Source organism: Schistocerca piceifrons, chromosome 2 (assembly GCF_021461385.2).
Source record: "Schistocerca piceifrons isolate TAMUIC-IGC-003096 chromosome 2, iqSchPice1.1, whole genome shotgun sequence".
NCBI classification, from domain to species: domain Eukaryota; kingdom Metazoa; phylum Arthropoda; class Insecta; order Orthoptera; family Acrididae; genus Schistocerca; species Schistocerca piceifrons.
In genome coordinates, this window is record NC_060139.1 from 149789379 (window position 1) to 149806170 (window position 16792).

Genomic DNA, 16792 nt, shown 5'->3' on the forward strand with positions numbered 1-16792 from the left:
GTAAAGTATTGAACGCCTCAGTGAGCTTGAAGCTGCACTTTCTGGACTCCCGCCTCGGTTATTTTCTAGAGAGTCTAGGCATGTGAATGAGGAACGGGGAAAAAGGTTCCATCAAAGTCTTAAACAAATGGTATGGGGTACCAAGAGCAATAGGAAGTCCGTAAGATGAAGACTGCTGTTAGATGCTGGTCGGTGAGAGACCTCAGTCAGTGTACAGGAGAAAGAGCAGGGAAATCACTGTTTGTATCTTTGTCTTAGACCAAAAGATTGCAACATTTCTTTATAACGTTAAAAGTACCTTACTTTAGTTTATTTTTTCAAATAAAGCTTTATTAATATTTGTGTTTTCTTTGAAACTTTCTGATCTTTATTGTTAATTTGTGAAAAAACCTTTTTTCAACTTAGCATATCAAAAACATTACAATTAAGTAAAACGATTAACAAAAAATTGCTAATTATATATCTGTAGACCTGTGCAGGTTGCGGTACGAAGTGCAGATATCGGTTTCTCTTATGGCTATCTTGACCACGGGGGCGTATCCATCAGCACACGTGGCCTTAATAAGATCTACTTAAGGTAACTGAATAGTTTAATTTTTGGCATGATGGTGTCTGAAGCGAGGTCGGCGTACTAACCTCGCGAAGGTATTCCACTGGATTCAAGTCGGGACTCAGGACAGGTCAGCCCATTTCACGAATGTTACTGTACGTACACCATTATCTCACAGACGCTGCTTTATAACAGGATGCACAGTCCTGTTGACACAAACTACAATCTTCTTCGAACTCTGCCTCTACCTTACGCAGAAGGCCGTACCATAAAATTTCGTATCCTTCCACAGTCAGCTTTTTCTTAAGCGCAACAAGGGGGCCACAGTACTTGGAAATTTGTGGTAATGGCTATGGGACCAAGCTGCTGGGGTCATCGGTCCCTAGCCTTACACACTAATTAAACTAACTTACGTTAAGGACAACACACACACCCATGACCGAGGGAGGACTCGAACCTCCGACGGGGGAGCCGCGCGAATCATGACAAGACGCCCCAGACCGCATGGCTACCCCGTGCGGGGCCGGGCCACGGTACCACAACGAAAATAGCAACCTAACATCTGCTCTGTACTTCACTGTTTGCACTATACGTGATGGTAGGTAGTGTTCTCCAGGTATTCGCCAAACCAAAATCGTTCCGTCCGATTGCCATAAGGTATAGCGCGATTCATCGCTCCGAATCGCTCATTTATAGTCATCCACTGTCCAGTGGCATAACTCTTTACGCCACCTCAAGCATCGCTTAGCATTCGCGACAGAAATGCTTATGAGAACCTGGTGGACCTAAGCTTTTTAACTCTCCACGTACAGTCACTGTGTTAGCAGGGCTGCTGGTATCACTTCGCGACTCACGAGAGATTCCTCCCTCTGAATTCACGCGACTTATTAAGAGTCACCCTCCGCCATGGTTGACGATCCCTGAACGACAGTAGGTGAGGTCTGCTTGGTCTTGATTTAGTTGCGGTTGGTTCTTCGCATGTACACTATGCTACCCCATCACCAGCAGTTGACTTGGGCAAATTCAGAAATGTTGAAATATAGCTGTCGGATTTGTTACTCAGGTGACACCCAGCCACAAGCCCACGTTAGAGGTCACTGAGCTTTTCCTACTGTACCCGTTTCCCTGCCTTCATTGCGTATCCTCCTTCCGTGTCACCTTAGCGGTAAGGCTGCCCGGATACTTTCGATGAGATAGCATCTTTCCTCCTCTAAGTCGTTTGCTGTCTCTGACAGATCTCCAATCTCATCGGTAAACCTTGAATTGTTTATTACTTTCCCCTGAATTGAAATCCGCTTTCCAAATCTCTCTTTTGCTTCATTTACGGCTTGCTCAGCATGCAGGTTGACTAATAGTTACGTCATAAATGCACTGCTGAAAAATACCAATACACCTGGAAAGACGACGCCGATTTTGATCCGGTGACGGCATATGCCACCTCCGGGACAGTAGCTATACAGATAATGGTTTTAGCATCGTCCTAACAGATAGCGTTGTAGAACAGCTACCAGAGCGCCGTCTGTATCCTCTTACATCTACACGGATACTCTGCAAATCACTTAAGTGCCTGGCACAGGATTCATCGAACCAACTTCACAATTCTCCATTATTTCAATTGCGTATAGCGCGCGGAAAGAATGATCACCCATATCTTTCCGAACGAGCTCTGATTTCTCTTATTTTATCGTGGTGATAGTTCCTCCCTATGTAGGTCGGTGTCAATAAAATATTTTCGCATTCGGAGGAGAAAGTTGGTGATTGGAATTTCGTGAGAAGGTTCCGTCGCAACGGAAAACGCCTTTCTTTTAACGATTTCCAGCCCAAATCCTGTATCACTTCTCTGACACTCTCTCCCATATTTCGCGATAATACAAAACCTACTGCCTTTCTTTGAAATTTTTCGATGTTCTGGGTCAGTCCTATCCCGTAAGGATCGCATACCGCGAAGCAGTATTCTGAAAGAGAACGGACAAGCGTAGAGTGGGCAGTCTCCTTAGTAGGTCTGTTACATTTTATAAGTGTCCTTTCAACAAAACACATCCTTTGGTTAGCCTTCCCCACAACATTTTCTATGTGTTCTTCCCAATTTAAGTTGTTCGTAATTGTAATACCTAGGTATTTAGTTAAAGTTACGGCTTTTAGAGAAGACTGATTTATCGTGTAACCGACGTTTAACGAGTTCCTTTTAGCACTCATGTGGATGACCTCACATTTTTCGTTCTTTAAGGTCAATTGCCAATTTTCGCACAATTCAGATATCTTTCATAAATCGTTTTTCAGTTTGTTTTGATCTTCTGATGACTTTATTAGTCGATAAACGACAGCATCATCTGCAAACAACGGAAGACGTCTGCTCAGATTGTCTCCCAAATCGTTTATATACACTCCTGGAAATGGAAAAAAGAACACATTGACACCGGTGTGTCAGACCCACCATACTTGCTCCGGACACTGCGAGAGGGCTGTACAAGCAATGATCACACGCACGGCACAGCGGACACACCAGGAACCGCGGTGTTGGCCGTCGAATGGCGCTAGCTGCGCAGCATTTGTGCACCGCCGCCGTCAGTGTCAGCCAGTTTGCCGTGGCATACGAAGCTCCATCGCAGTCTTTAACACTGGTAGCATGCCGCGACAGCGTGGACGTGAACCGTATGTGCAGTTGACGGACTTTGAGCGAGGGCGTATAGTGGGCATGCGGGAGGCCGGGTGGACGTACCGCCGAATTGCTCAACACGTGGGGCGTGAGGTCTCCACAGTACATCGATGTTGTTGCCAGTGGTCGGCGGAAGGTGCACGTGCCCGTCGACCTGGGACCGGACCGCAGCGACGCACGGATACACGCCAAGACCGTAGGATCCTACGCAGTGCCGTAGGGGACCGCACCGCCACTTCCCAGCAAATTAGGGACACTGTTGCTCCTGGGGTATCGGCGAGGACCATTCGCAACCGTCTCCATGAAGCTGGGCTACGGTCCCGCACACCGTTAGGCCGTCTTCCGCTCACGCCCCAACATCGTGCAGCCCGCCTCCAGTGGTGTCGCGACAGGCGTGAATGGAGGGACGAATGGAGACGTGTCGTCTTCAGCGATGAGAGTCGCTTCTGCCTTGGTGGCAATGATGGTCGTATGCGTGTTTGGCGCCGTGCAGGTGAGCGCCACAATCAGGACTGCATACGACCGAGGCACACAGGGCCAACACCCGGCATCATGGTGTGGGGAGCGATCTCCTACACTGGCCGTACACCACTGGTGATCGTCGAGGGGACACTGAATAGTGCACGGTACATCCAAACCGTCATCGAACCCATCGTTCTACCATTCCTAGACCGGCAAGGGAACTTGCTGTTCCAACAGGACAATGCACGTCCGCATGTATCCCGTGCCACCCAACGTGCTCTAGAAGGTGTAAGTCAACTACCCTGGCCAGCAAGATCTCCGGATCTGTCCCCCATTGAGCATGTTTGGGACTGGATGAAGCTACATTGCAGGTTGGGGCAGGTGGAGAAATCGGCCGTGGCAGAGATGCACTGAATGAGACCGACCACGTAATAAAATTCGCCGACACGGATGTTCTGGCTGTAGAGAAGCACTATCACACGCGCTTGTTCAGAGATGCTGTAGAAATCCAAAAACACGCGAACAGTCTCAACAAGAAAGAGGAAAGCCTTAAGGTAAACGGATTCTGGCTGCCCGTACTGCAGCGAACGACCGTCGCAGGTAGAAAGAGGAGAACCGCACCGGAAATGACCGCGGAGAAGTCCTCGGACGTTGGCGCGCCAGGTACATATAGTCTGCGGCCGCGAGCTCGCCTCCAGTTCAGCACCGGCAATGGAGGGTGAAGCTTTGACAATGCCAGCCACTGGTGCTGGCGAAACGTCAGTAAATCATTAGATGAACGTCGGCCGAAGAACCCGATACAGAAGCCAATAGGCAGTTTGTCAATATATGTTCTAAATCCTGTTGCATATCAACGATATGGGCCTGTAATTTAGTGGATTACTCCTACTACCATTCTTGAATATTGATGTGACCTGTGCAACTTTCCTGTCTTTGGGTATGGATCTTTCGTTGAGCGAACGGTTGTATATGATTGTTAAGTATGGAGCTGATGCATCAGCATACTCGGAAAGGAACCTAATTGGTGTACAGTCTGGACCAGAAGACTAGCTTTTATTAAGTGATTTAAGTGGCTTCACTAGTCCGAGGATATTTACTTCTGGGTTACTCTTGTTGTCATCTGTTCTCGATTCGAATTCTGGAATATTTACTTCGTCTTCTTTTGTGAAGGCATTTCGGAAGGCTGTGTTTAGTAACTCTGCTCTGGCAGCAGTGTCTTCGACGATAGTATCTACATTGTTAACGCGCAGAGAAGGCTTTGATCTTAAACGGGATGCTCACAGCCAGAAGGTTCAGTACGCTGCAAACGCGTGAAGCAAGCAGGCAACCATGCCACGGAGACGCACTCGTGCTTGCTAGAGCCAACTGAGCGAGTCTGAAAGGGATTAAATTGTGGTCTTCTGAGTGGCGGGATGGTCTTTTTGGAGAATTACCACAAAAGCTGGACGTGCTGCGTCAGATGTGCAGCGACGCTGGTGTCATTGCACAAGTGAACGTTCCAAAACCCTTAGGTGATGTTCAGGACCTCCACACAGCACAGATGCCCGCCAGGATCGTCATATTGTAAGGGCAGCAGTGGCGGATCATACAGCTACCATAGCACAGAGAAGAGTATTTGTGAGTCCAGACGTGCCAATACGAATTGTTGCGAACCGAACATTAGCCCGCGCGACCACTACGGTCGCAGATTCGAATCCTGCCTCGGGCATGGATGTGTGTGATGTCCTTAGGTTAGTTAGGATTAATTTGTTCTAAGTTCTAGGGGACTGATGACCTCAGATGTTAAGTCCTATAGTGCTAAGAGCCATTTGAACCATTTGATCATTAGCAGTGGCACTACGGGCGTACACACCTCTAGCCCCTCTTCCACTCACGCTACAACATCGACGTGCACGGCTCGGATGGAAGATGGAATGGTGCGCCGTGGTCTTCAGCGAAGAAAGAAGATTCTGCTTGCACGCAAATGATAGTCGTTTTCGCAGACCTAGTGAGCGATGTTCGGGAGAATGCATTCGTCCAAGACAACTGGCCCCATCCCACGTCTTGTGGTCTGGGGTGCGATAAGCTACGACTCTCGTTCACAAAAATGGTTCAAATGGCTCTGAGCACTATGGGACTTAACATCTGAGGTCATCAGTCCCCTAGAACTTACAACTACTTAAACGTAACTAACCTAAAGGCATCACACACATCCATGCGCGAGGCAAGATTCGAACCTGCGACCGTAGTGGTCGCGCGGTTCCGGACTGAAGCGCCTAGAACCGCTCGGTCACACCGGCCGGCACTCTCGTTCACCTTTGGTGTTTCTGGAGGGGACGCTAACCAGCGCTCGGTAGGTGAAGAATGCTGTCAGACCCGTTCTTTTGCCGTTCTTGCAAGAGGAAGGTGATGTAGTGTTTCAACGGGATAATGCTCGCCCATACACTGGCCGTGGAATTCGACGTCCTTTGCAAAACGTGCAGCAAACTCCCCGGCCATAACAACTATCGGACTTGTCTCCAGTCGAACACGTGTGGGATATGATGGGACGAGAAGTGACTCGTGCGACTCGTCAACCAAAAACTCCTATAGAACTGCGTGCACATGTTTAGGAGTGGCATAACGTATCCCAGGACAGTGTTCGCCATCTGTACGATCGATTGGATGCCAGAGTCAGCATCTGCATTGCCGGCCATATACGCTACACCACGAACTGACTGGTTTCAGTATGGGTACCTCAGAACCGCTTGTGCTACTGATCTGTAAATGGTATTGTTTCATGTACTCCGTATGCACTGTTGCTATTGTGTTGGCAGAAGAGCCAACACCGTGTTACTAGAGGAGGCCGAAATGCACGCGTTTTAGCTCACGGAGGCTGTCGTGAGGAGGGAAGGACTATACTGACGTGAGGTCTGGAACATGACAAGGAATTAGAATGCAGAAAGCGGACGTAAATACTTTGATACTTAACTTTAATACATTAATGATGAACGTCGCTCTTGACGGTACATGATTCACAATATTATCAGTTCAGAATACATTCTTGAAGAATATGGCGCCTTGCTAGGTCGTAGCAAATGACGTAGCTGAAGGCTATGCTAAACTGCCGTCTCTGCAAATGAGAGCGTACGTAGTCAGTGAACCATCGCTAGCAAAGTCGGCTGTTCAACTGGGGCGAGTGCAAGGGAGTCTCTCTAGACTAGACCTGTCGTGTGGCAGCGCTCGGTTTGCAATCACTGATAGTGGCGACACGTGTCTGGCGGTGACACCACAGTTGCAACAATAAATCTTGAGTGAATTGGATACCTCTCAAAAGATACGTTAATTTTTTTTCTGGCAATGTAGATGGAAGACGCGAGAGTGTAATTCGGTTTCATTGACATTTGACAGCTTAAGAAAATAATTCAAGAAGTTAAAAAAAACAACTAATCAGTATTCCAAAAGAATCTTCATTCCATATACGACAAAGACGAAATAAAAAGAGTGGTCTAAGGCGCTGCAATCATGGACTGTGCGGCTGATCCCGGCGGAGGTTCGAGTACTCCCTCGGGCATGGGTGTGTGTGTGTTTGTCCTTGGGAAAATTTAGGTTAAGTAGTGTGTAAGCTTAGAGACTGATGACCTTAGCAGTTAAGTCCCAATGAGATTTCACACACATTCATTCACAAAAAAAGAGTGTTGAAGTCACCTGCGAAATAAGATAATGCCTTAGAGAGGATTTCCTAAGATTTGACGTTACCATCATTAAGATCTGACCCATAATGGACTTGCTACTTGCGATTCGTGGCGAATTTTAAGATGAGATCGACAGCAATTGTACTGTAGCACCCCTGCTCCTCTGACAGTGGAGGCGGTTAGGAAACGCCGTGGCCAGACGTCAACCCCCACCTGCCCCTCCGCGCCCTGTGAAGGGCCAGACCCTTCTGGCGGCGACAGGAGACGAGCGCTGTGCTCGCTTCGCCCACGCCGGTCGCGTGGCGTCGAGACTTCTGGGGACAATTAACGTGGCGCAGGGACAGCCGGGACAACTTCGATTGCGTGTCGAGCCCAACTTGCGCAATTTCGACGCCGTCTGCTTGTGCTGGCGCAAACAGGGCAGTAATTAATAGCAACTTGCCGGACGGGCGACACCGGCAATGGACAGGGAAGCGCTAGTTGCGTTGCAGTCGCCACCCACTCACATGCTCTTCAAGTTTACGCCGGCTGTAGCACACACTCTTGGAGGCTACTACATTTCCCACTCAATATCTGCCGCGCCTACGTGCAGCTCAACTCAGCCGTAGTGTGCGAGTGGATTTCCGAGGCAAAGAAACTTTTGTAACCAATATGGAATGTGCAAATCACAACATTCCTTATATGAAATTTAAAGTTTATGGCTTTCCCTCCACATTTAACTCATAGAAAGGAAAGAGTTATCTTACATAGCTCATTTAGCACTCTCCTCTTCGGTTCATATATTAGGCATATTGAAAAGTAAATTAATCCACGTCACGTTGATGTTGTTTGAGGGTGAAACTTCCCCTTTGTATGTAAAGAATGACAGTGCTGGAAAAACTCTTACGTTATTTGATTTTCAAACAGCTGAGCAAAACTGAACGTACTCAGACAGTTCTCTCTTTACTTATTCTGATCATCACTAAACTGACACACGATATTTTTTGCGCAACGCAGTCTTACTTCCAATAATCCCTACAAAAGAATGGCCCTGACTAACAATAACCTATACCTTTCATGAATCACTTACCTCACAAAAACCTTCGTTACTCGAACTACTGCAATACAGTGATCACCAATACTGCCAGCAAAATAACAGATTCTAACTATTGAAGGCACTAACTACTGATAGGCATAGTTAACAAATGAAAGATTTTGATAGTGAACGAAGTCATTATATATAATGACTTTTGAACGTCTTAAGGTATATATATCAGTTCATCACATCCAGTCATGCAAATTTCCTTTTTTTGACGGACACGCGTCCAGATCGTCCGCTCATAGTAACCTCTAAAAACTCTGGCATATCTCTCCCCACACCCACCACTGCTGGCGGCTCACCTCCAACTGTCCAACGCTACGCGCTGTTCACATCCAACTGCCCAACACTACACTAGCGAATATTCCAACAATTAATCCAACCAGCCACAGACTGCACACAGCGCAGTCAGCGATTTTCATAAAGAGCGCTATATATAAACCTAAGCAGCCTACTTACAAGGGCTGCTATTGTATCGTACGATTTTAATGAAATAATGTACACTGCAGCAGTCACTTTTTTCTAAGATTTTATTAGTACGACACTTTTCAGTAGAATGCTTACATCATCAGGGGAGTTTATACTGACATTTACAATGTAATTAAAATGAAATGAGGTTAGTTTCCTTTGTTGTGTGTACCAGTGAGATTATGTGTCGAAAAAGACACCTGGTCTGGATGATACATTTGTTATAGTGTGTTCATTAAGTTACAGGCATGATTAGCTCATTTTGTTAGTGTGAGACAAACAACGAAATTACCAACAAAAATGCACGTAAATGCACTAACAATATGCCGGTCACGATACATTTAGTACTGCGAATGACTGACTGACGATAGCTATTTTCAGGAATAATGGAACAGCTACTATTCCGTGTTTGGAGAGTTTTGAACCACGTAATGTTGTTACCTATCGTGCTTACCCATTGGTGAAGTTTCTAATAAAAACTTTGGTTCCTTATATTGTGTATCTGATAAGCCACTTACGTAAGTATTAGTACTGCTATCGTTTACTAAAATTTCAATTGAGTTCCTTTCCTAGATTCATTCTACAAAACTTTTACGATGGTTTCACATACAGAAATACCTTTATTTAATTTTTGGTCCGCGTCCATGTTATATTCGTAAGTGATGCCGTATTCTAGATATTTAAAATGTTTTACTTTACCAATATTTTACTATTCAAGACTATTTTAGATCTCACTGATAATCTGCCTGAAATACCAACGCTTTGGCAGTCCAAATCATTCTGCAATTCATTTCGATCTTCTTCTGAATTCGCTGTATGGCATCGCGTGCAATCTAAGAGGGCCGCTCGGATTGGCTCCTAAAACGTTTACATAGATTGAGGACAGCAGAGGGCCTATAACGCTTCCTTCGCGAACCCCAGATTCAACTTGGGTTTCACTCGATGATTTCCTGTCGTTTACTACTAAATACGACCTTTCTGACTGGAAATACATAGCTGACAAGGAAGGCATTGCAAGCGAGGTCGCAAGTTCAGTCTCTAGTAAGACTCATTTGAAAGCAATGTTCTATCAATTACGTCAGGAAAAACATTAGGGTGACAGAAAATGAGGGTCCGAGAGGGGAAGGGATAACCTTCCATGGGATGCATGTATTACACTTTACAAAATGGACGTCGTCGACACTCAAGCAATCTCCAAAACAAATCATTCACTTGCAACATGAACACCGAATGAAAATTGGTGCAGCACAGTGATGAAAGGTTCGTACTACCAAGATCGAAAGTGAACTCCTTGTGAGTTACAAATTGTGTAGGACTTTGGCTAGGTATTCACTCTTGAAGAATGCATATAGAATCATGCTGGGGCAGGGGCAAATTGAGAACTGATGGAATGTGATGGTATGCAACCGAATTCGAACCAATCTGCCGTGGAGCTTATAGTGACACTGACAATCCTTTAAGGTGCAGCTGCAGGTAGTGCAATAGTATGTCTTATGGGCTCGGAAAAAACAAACATCCAGAGGCTGAACTTGTCCAGTGGTTTCAGGTGGTATGAACTGCGATGTAACAGAGTTTTCAGGAGAGATGGTTTACCCTAAAGGCATATGAATTTTATTCGCAGAGCAGAAATCAAGCAAAATCAATGTATTTTGACCAACTATTGTCCAAAAGCAGTGCTCACATCATAGTTGTAGTTCTCTTGCGCCCATTTTCCTACTCTTACTTGCTGCGATGCAAATATTCCCTACTGCACTTCCACAATAATTACATTAAAAGGAATCGTAGTGGTCAGAGCACCTGCAACTACTCGCAGCACAATAAACAACTTTCCAGCCAATTTACCACTTCTATTGCTTGCTGTGAAATAAATATTCCCTACTGTCCTTGCAAGATCACGCACACGAGAAGTACTAGTAGGGGGCAAAGAATCTTCTCGCCACACAATAAATAACTTTCCAGCCAGTTTACCATTCATATTGACAATCATAATTGCGTACCAGTACATTAAGGCAGTGATGTTAGCTGATCTTGATATAACTCTTCCAGTACATCTAATTTCCAAGGTTCTTTTCATAAGCACTTTCACCTCAAATCCTGATTGCCCGAGGTTAAAAACAAATTCCTTACGAACGATGGGAAAAGTTTGTCTATTTCATCTACAAATTTTCGGGCCGATTTCGCAGTTTGCTGTGCATCGCCAAGTTAACGCTTTGTTTGAAATTTCGTTATCTTACGTCTTCCAGTTCTGTACCCCAGTTGATGTTATGCAATAACCCACTGCTTGCCTTGAAATCACTGTAGTCTCTGTCGCCGGCCGGTGTGGCCGAGCGGTTCTAGGCGCTTCAGTCTGGAACCGCGCGACCGTTACTGTCGCAGGTTCGAATCCTGCCTCGGGCATGGATGTCTGATGTCCTTATGTTAGTTAGGTTTAAGTAGTTCTAAGTTCTAGGGGACTGATGGCCTCAGATGTTAAGTCTCATAGTGCTCAGAGCCATTTGAATCTCTGTCATGCGCAATCTGATATGCAAATGTAGAAGTTCACTGTCATGCACATCCTGTCAATTGTATAGAGCATCCTTGAGACTAGTTTTTGTGACAAGTGCGCCGTGTCCTCCCATGAATATCCGTAGTTTTTCTTGTGCACTACACGGTCGTATGGCTGTGTACTTATTCAAAACCTGTTCATAGTTGTTCTCTTACTATGCTGCAGATGATCTTCCATGGACGTAATTATGTTTGGTACCCGCTCCTTGGACTAGTTTGACCTTTACTGCGTTTCACTGGAGACGGGATTGTGGCTCCCTGTTCAACAAGCATGATGAACCAGATGGCTCGACACCCGTTTCAATGTCAATTTGCTTGTTAAGAACGAATGGTCATCACTGTATTGCTCATGTCATTATCTGCATAGTCGACTCATCCTGGAGAAATGCTCATATTTCATCTGCCACTTCTTTGTGGGCCTGCGAAATTTCTTGGGTTCCTTTCTGACGAAATGTCAACTTCGGCAACGTTTGCTTTGTTTATCGTTGTCGTTGCTCAGTTTTTTATATAAACATCGCCAGCTTTGTAGCACTGCTGACAGTTACGCGTCGACTAAAGCAGCTCAATTACATTCCGTACCTTCATTCTGGTCTCAGTATTAGATACCTCCAGTCCCGCCCCCCTGTTGCCATTAGCAGCCAATACTGGGTTGCATAGCCGCTTGGAGTAGGCGCGCACGAAGCGGGCCGCCACTCCCGCCGGAGGTTCGAGTCCTCCCTCGGGCATGGATGTGTGTGTTGTCGTTAGCGTAAGTTAGTTTAAGTGGTGTGTAAGTCTAGGGACCGATGACCTCAGCAGTTTGGTCCCATTGGAATTCACACACATTTGAATATTTTGAACTGGGTTGCATGACAAACAATGTGTGGGGCGTCGAGTGCCGCGAACATTATTGGCCTTTAACGACCTCGCACTTACGGGATTCCTTGTTGACGATGTTCCAAGATCTGCAATTAGATTAGCAGCCGCTTTAAAAACTGTGTTAAAAACAACGTACAGATCTAGAAAAATGGAATCAACTTGAGATTCCTTGTCAAAAGCATTAACGTGAACAAAGAGCCAGTTGAAGCTTCCTGGCAGATTAAAGTCTTGGGCCGGACCGGGAATCGAACTTTTGCTTTTCGCAGGAAAGCGCTCTACGAGCTGAGCTACCCGGGCACGTTGGCAGAGCAGTAGCCCGCGAAAGGCAGAGAAAACGGTTCAAACGGCTCTGAGCACTATGGGACTTAACAGCTATGGTCATCAGTCCCCTAAAACTTAGAACTACTTAAACCTAACTAACCTAAGGACATCACACAACACCCAGTCATCACGAGGCAGAGAAAATCCCTGACCCCGCCGGGAATCGTACCCGGGAACCCGGGCGCAGGAAGCGAGAACGCTACCGCACGACCACGAGCTGCGGACGCGAAAGGCAGAAGTTCAAGCTTTGGACACAGTTCTAATTTGCCAGTCAGTTTCATATCAGCTGACTTTCTGCTGCAGAGTCAAAATTCATTCTGGAGAAAGCCAAATGCATCTCACAAGAACGAACCTGTGAAGGAAGACGATGCTCTTTTTGGAATTTTTTCTATTTTGTTTTTCAGGACGATGAGGAAGACTCATCGAACGAGGATTTTGTAAATTGCCTCCTTCATGGGTAGAATAAACCTCTATGTAAACCGAATAAATCTTTATTACATTATAACATTACAAGTCTGTTATACTGAAGTACTAATAGATAGCCCTGAACAGAGTCATAAATGTTGTCGGCAGAGTTTTTCTGTTTGAAACCACTCTTACTTGGTATTGTCTAGCCATACCTACGAAATAGTTATGTCATCTGTTAGATGAAGAACTGCTACCCCGGCGAAAAAGATCGCAACACCATAAAAAATTTAATGTAGTTTAATGAAAATTCGGAGTACGTTTGTCTAGGTAACATTTAAGTGATTAACACTGCATGATCATAGGTTAATATGCCATTGCAAACGAGAAATACTGGTGAGCAGTCAATTAGGGCGATTCACAAACAACAACTTAAGTACACATGTTATTCCATAAACGTTATCGTGGAAGTAGGGGCCAGAAGGTGCTGGTGAAAAAACACACAATGATTAGGTTATCTTTTATTTTAAAAGGCTTTCTCAGTAATAAATTTTCAAGTCTGGCATTTCTTTAAAAAAATAATTTCAAAACAATTTCAAATAGCTTGACAATTTTCATTATTAAAAGCAGATTACCAGGTATGACATTAACAACTTGCCAATAATGAGATTTTAAGTTGATATATATAAGACGGCAGTTAAAACAAAACGCTTCTAAAAATAGCTCTAGGTAAAGGATATTGCAAGGTTTGACGTTAACCATAAGAAGATTTAAACTTGTTATATCAATAAGGAAACAATTCCAAAAAAAACTTTAAGTAGCTAGCTTGTACTAAGCAAAAATACTTGTCTCTCGCCAGTTACACAACTTATATTTGTTACAAGGTAAATGTGAATAAGCCAGCACACAAACCTTCACATTAAAGGAAGTTCCCAAAAAAAAAAAAAAATCCGTAGCTCTGTGAGGGAGTGACACGTGTAAAAGGGCCCAAATCACAATAGGCGGAATAGTTACTGGTGGTCTACAGGGCCACAGCAGATCAGCCCCAAAACTTCCATTACAAGCCGCCACCTCCCCGAGTTACTCAAAACCAGACGATGTAGCAAGGGCGGTGCCTGCACAGGCTCCGAACCACAGAGACCCGCGACACCGACTAAATCAACCAATCGAGGTGTGAATGAAAACGGCCCGACCAAGAAGCAATTGCCACATTCCCGCGGACAGACAACGAAAACTGTGGTGGGGCGACCCCCAACAAAACCACTGGTGAAGAATCTCATACACTTCACTAGAACTTGAAAACCTTTTCTTACACACACACACACACACACATCTGTTACATAAAAACAGTACTCAACTTCTCACCCTCCACACCAACGCTGGGAACACGTCGCACTTCCAAATGCTCGTCAGAGTCACCCGCTGCCAGTGGTTTCAACGGCCGATAAGAAGACATACTGTCCCACGCGCTGATCTGCTGCACCACGGCTTCTAAGCTTCATAAGCCACGTACATGCGGGTAACGCAGACTTATCCCCTGACAGCCAAGAGGTCGGGCAAAGCACGTGACGAGCAGTTGACGACCCCCAACAGCACGGCCCGCTCGCGCCACCACCTCTCTCGGTCACCGCCCAGTGCGCACTCCCCTATCGTCACGCGACCGTCCACTTGCTCCACCTCCCGCCAGAGGGCGGTAGCGATCCAAACAGCGCGCCAAACCGAAGGCGCCACCGCAAACACTAGACGCGAAGCGAAAGCACTCCGCCTTCGTATGGCAGCTCCTGTTGCCATACGAAGTCGCACCACATACCATAACTCCAGGTGTAGGTCCAGGGTGCCTAGTTGGTCGCAGGCCGTAAACTGGCCTCCTTCTAACCAATACACGACCAACACTGTCATAGGGGCAGAACCAGCTGTCATCAGAAAATACAACAACTGCCCACCAATGACATCTTGCTTGGCGCCAGTAAAGTCGCAAATGGCAGTGGTTTAGGATCAGTGGAATGCGGGCTATAGGGCGTCTGGCTCGGAATTGTGTCCTTAAAGTAACCGATACTCAGCAGTTAGTTGTATCACTGTGGTGTTAACTGCTGCTCACCTTGCTCTAACAAATCCCGAGCCGGCCGCGGTGGTCTCGCGGTTCTAGGCACTCAGTCTGGAAACGTGCGACTGCTACGGTCGCAGGTTCGAATCCTGCTTCGGGCATGGATGTGTGTGATGTCCTTAGGTTAGTTAGGTTTAAGTAGTTCTAAGTTCTAGGGGACTGATGACCTAAGATGTTAAGTCCCATAGTGCTCAGAGGCATTTGAACAAATCCCGAACACGATGGTCTTCCTTCTTAGTACTGCCACATGCGCGATGTTCCAGCGACTGTACATCCTCTTGACCACCGCTGCCAGTAGTCACATACAGTGGCTACGTTCACGCCAAGTCTTATTGCAATATGGCAGAAGGAGCATCCAGTTCCTCGTAGCGCATTACGTGACCTCGGCCAAACTCAGAGATGTTGATAATGGCGTCCATGTCACTTTAAAGGTATTCTTGACTGACATCAACTCACCACGTCCAATCTCAGAGGTAATTAACCGTCACGATCGTTACATCTGTATTTAAAGCAAACCAGATTTGTATTCTCGTAGTAGCGCTACTAGCGCCACTCTTGTGCGATTGGTGAAGAGATATCATCTTTCGGATGTAGAGAGACGCCTATCAGCTTCCGTTTACGTGTAGCGACTTTTGTTCCGTCAGTGTAAACGTAAAAGCAAAACTCAGTGTCATTCCATGTATAATCCCAAAAGTGCCTTATATGTTCTTTCTCCCAGATTAAAAATTTTAAAATCACGTTATGTTGAGTTTGTACAGAATAACGTGGTACCTGAAAAGAGATGCACTCTCATTGTGAGTACCGCATGAGTCCCGTTGTTCTGAAGAGGCGATCGCCTCAGTTGCCTGCTTGCTGCCGACCTGCACACTATGACCGTTTCCGTTCCCACCTGTTTACTAAGCAGCATGAGACCGCACTCTTTACACACGGTAGTTACAGGCAATGTTCTTCATCATCAGGCAGTGACATTAAGTTTTTACTGGAAGAAGCGAACGAGCAAGCAAAAATCTCGTTAAGAACTCTGCTTGAGAGGGTAGCACTCTCTGGAAACTTCAAAGAAGGAGGAGAAAACCTGCCTAGAGGTACTTCTCAAGGCTTCACTACTTCTGAAACACGTGGAACGAGGAGAAGAATTGTTTTCGTTCTACGTAAAATTGCCGACCACGTAATTAGTGGACTGACACCACGTCACAAATGTCCTTTATTTTACTCTGGCTGTATCGTACTATAAGTGACATTGTCAACTGTTGTTGTTGTGGTCCTCAGTCCAGAGGCTAGTTTGATGCAGCTCTCCATGCTACTCTATCCTGTCCAAGCGTCTTCATCTCCCAGTACCTACTGCTACCTACATCCTTCTGAATCTGCTTAGTGTATTAATCTCTTGGTCTGCCTCTACCATTTTTACCCTCCACGCTGCCCTCCAATACTAAACTGGTGATCCCTTGGTGCCTCAGAACATGTCCAACCAACCGATTCCTTCTTCTAGTCATGTTGTGCCACAAATTTCTCTTCAATACCTCCTCATTAGTTATGTGATATACCCATCTAATCTTCAGTATTCTTCTGTAGCACCACATTTCGAAAGTTTCTATTCTCTTCTTGTCTAAACTATTTGTAGTCCACGTTTCACTTCCATACATGGCTACACTCAATACAAATACTTTCAGAAACGACTTCCTGACACTTAAATCTA